Source organism: Coptis chinensis, chromosome 7 (genome assembly GCF_015680905.1).
Source record: "Coptis chinensis isolate HL-2020 chromosome 7, ASM1568090v1, whole genome shotgun sequence".
Classification (NCBI taxonomy): domain Eukaryota; kingdom Viridiplantae; phylum Streptophyta; class Magnoliopsida; order Ranunculales; family Ranunculaceae; genus Coptis; species Coptis chinensis.
In genome coordinates this window covers 91024142-91027775 of record NC_141462.1, presented here as the reverse complement: position 1 = coordinate 91027775, position 3634 = coordinate 91024142, and the positions used below count along the sequence as shown (strand labels likewise).

At 35.6% G+C, this 3634-nt stretch overlaps 1 long non-coding RNA gene across 1 annotated transcript; it reads right to left on the bottom strand.

Moving 5' to 3' along the window:
* Positions 1-594: 594 nt before the first annotated feature.
* On the bottom strand, positions 595-1663 carry LOC147489902 (uncharacterized). The gene is made up of 2 exons (XR_015202499.1): positions 1349-1663; positions 595-1052 (listed from the first exon to the last, which is right to left on the bottom strand). It is a non-coding gene; the product is annotated as an uncharacterized LOC147489902 (long non-coding RNA).
* Between the last annotated feature and the right edge of the window lie 1971 nt (positions 1664-3634).

Genomic DNA, 3634 nt, shown 5'->3' with positions numbered 1-3634 from the left:
GACTATTAAGGACCCAATACTAAACCCTAGACACTCTAAGTTCTTCACTTGTAACTAAAAAATAACGTGTTCTTATTTTTCTCTAAAAAAAAAAATTATGTTGATTTATTCTCTAATAATATCTTCTTTAACAATATTTCTCTCACTAATAAACATGCAAGTGCCCATCTTTGATTTGAATGAACCATACCAAAGTAATGGGAATGAATACCAACCTAACAAGGACGAAGATTTTTTTTTTTTTGAAATCAAATCTTGAGGAATAGGAGAAGAAAAAGATTGTCGAAAAAATGCTGGCGTGTATTGTTGTTGTTGTTGTTTTTTTTTTTTTTTTTTTACCCCAAATTAATTTGGGAGATATTATTAGAGTGAGGTGGTTGTTGGGATATAATAAAAACTTTAATTAGTTATGGGGTATGGAAGTGTTTTTATGGGTGTGTCTAACATCATCCTAAAACAATCTTTAAAAAAAAAAAAGACAAAAACAAACAATCTTTTTTCGATAACCAGGTGATTTTCTATTGAAATCATGATAAGGAGTCAGGACCATCAGTTTCAGTGTTTATCATTACAACAATATGTACAATAATTCCGTTTCAAAAGTATAAATAAATAATATAAAGAGAGAGTTGTCTTAAAAAATTAAAATTTACAAACAAACAAGATTTCCTTCCAAGGACCAGCACAAAAAGTAAAAAAACAAATACAAAGAAAAAAATAATCTTTTGTGACCATTGTTCTGAAGTTAAAGAGCGAGTTACTCTAAACCTTCACGGGCGAGTTGACTCGGAGAGAAGCACGACATAATGGGCAATTTGACTGAGTCTTGAGCCACTTATCAACGCATTCTGGGTGATAACTGTGATTACAATTCGGCAAGATCTTGACCTTTTCTTGATCTTGAAATGCAGAAAGACATATAGAACATTGAGCTTCTTCATCCAATGAACAACGATGTAATAATATCGGCAACTTATCGATAACAACCGAGTCTAGACCCCGAGACCGACATGGCGACACACCACCAGCTTCAGCATCAGCATCAGCATCAGCTGTAGAGGGTGTCGATAAACGACGATATTTACAAGCCCATTTGATAAAAAGGAAAATAAAAGTCAAGATAATGAAGGCAGAGAATAAGGTTAGAATGTAAAAAACAATATGGCCATGAATTTTGAAGTTGTTGTCATTGAGATCATAAGTCCAACGAGAATTAACCATGATGTATAGGAAGTGGAGTTCATAGAGTGGGGATTGTGGGAGCTTATGGTTAAGATATGAAAGAGTTGATGCCTTTAGTGATGGCCCATAACTGCAGTTGCTGAAAATTGAGGGTCTTAGAATTTACCTTTTATGGGTGTGAGTCTTGGGCTCTTGGCTATTATATCTCTTCTTCTCAGCGACCTTTCATTTTAAATCAAGGACACAAAATTTGGAACTTTTAGTGTCTAATTTGTACTCCTAGTTTTGGGTTGTTTAACTGACTCCCCTATTTCTTTGCTTCCCACGTTGTACTACTTTTATTTCTCCTGTAACTTCGTGTTGTTTGTTTTTGAGCTTTGTAACTTGCAGGTTGTATTCAGTACTCAGTTGTATTGCACATGAAATTCTGAAATTTAGTGTAATTTGTTTTGTCTCTGATTGGTTATTTCATACTTTGTTTAACGGAAGTAGCGACATTTGTCTAAGAGGAACGATAAAAAAACAAAACACAACAAAACGAGGGAAGGAAGTCAAGGAACGATTATCTGATTGTATCTTGGAAATAAAATTATAAGTTAGCTGTTAGCCCCGTGGGAACACAGTCAACACACCATGACAATCTCAGTAGGATTGGTACTTGAGTCGGGCTTTAATGTTTTGTAAAAATATGTTCACATTGCAGGTCCTATTGTAGGATGACTGAAGGCGCGCTCTCGATCGAGCTTGAAATGTGTTGAGCCCGAGTAGCTCATTTTGTTTGCCACTGTAGATAATTGTGCAGAGCCTACTTAAGGTTTCGTATGTCTGGCTTGACCCTTTCTGGAAAGAGCATGAATTCTGGTAATTCTGAAATCCTGAACTATGCTTGCCAGTTGCCACTAACGAGCTTGAGCGAATAAAAAACGTCGGTCTTTGGGACCAAATTTCATTATGGTGACCTTGGTAGTGATCATGAGTAAATGATCCAGCAAAGCTTTTAATTAAATCAATTTTGAATTATGCTGGATTCAGCCCAAATATGGAGGCTAGGCACCCGGCATGAGCATCCCCTAATAACCCATCTGGCTTCGATAGGGAGACTCGGATCCCAGATTAAACACAAATAAGCTGCACTTGACTTGCTACTTGTGCCATCAACTAAACACAACTGATTACAATGTACAACAAACTTATTAAACCTTTAACCAAAATAGATCATTGTTATGGATGTGCGCCACTTGTGCAAAGGAACTAGAAACACAAACACCCAAATAAAGGTATCCATGACCAGCACTGCTGGTTTATCTGCTTAAAGTATACGTCTAAAACTTGCTTGGAAGTGAGTCAGTAACAACTGGTTGGGATATTTCATTATCTTGAAGACTTGAAATCATATTGTAAGTTTATGTACTCAGGTCATTGAAAGGGATCTGTGCTCGTGAGGTTTTTTTGCCATCAATGCCTCTTCTTTTGTAGATCTAATCTAATGTAATAAAGAGACAAGGTGGACCGCGTGAGATATGCAACTGCCTTATCTCTATACTATACGTCTATACTATCATTGTATCATATAACGCCAATTATACTCGAAGACTTCATGGTAGACACTAGTGTCCTCTTTTAGTTAGCTCTTCGTATTTTATCTCAAGGGCATTTATTTAGACATGAAGCTCATCACTCATATATGTTGATTGTCTTAAGAAGTTTGTGATTCTGATTCTGACCGTGGGGCTTTGATTCCTCTAAAGAAAAGAACTCATAATTATTGTGCATGCTTGGATCCTTTTTCCCCTTATTAGTGGTCCAGTTCGAATTTTTGGAAGTCAGTTGATCTTACAAGTTACAATACGACAACATGTTCAGAAGATTATCATATCCATACAAATTGACGAATTTATTAAGTCATTGACATATATGATATATCTCATTGTTCAGAAGATTATGTACTGACATATCTCAAAGAGAATTTATACCTGTTTCCTTCCATTGATTTGCAATTACTGCCTCCAAAGAGTAATTGATTAACTCAACAAGCAATAGAATCAATTTTCTCCTTATCCATTGGTGACATAATTTCCAAGCATACCCATCTCTTAATAATGGCATCTCCAATGGGGGGTGTAAAATTACACCTCCACCTAGGCTCCACGTAAGTGCCATTAGGATTTTACATCTCTAATTGATTTTACATACTCTAATTGTATAGTATTGTATAACTTTTTTTAAGTTAAAACACATTAAATATTAACTAAGGGCATCTCCAATTTATACTTTTACACCCCAAATATAAAAAACTCTCTCAAGGAGGTGCTAAAAAATAGTGTTTTAAACTGGGACATCAAATCCTCTCGCTATTAGTTAATAAAAAGGACGTCCTTAAAATAACGCCCTGCTTAACTTAAAAACTCGACGCCACTTCAACACACGCTTGAAGCTTTATTTTTAATCCCGG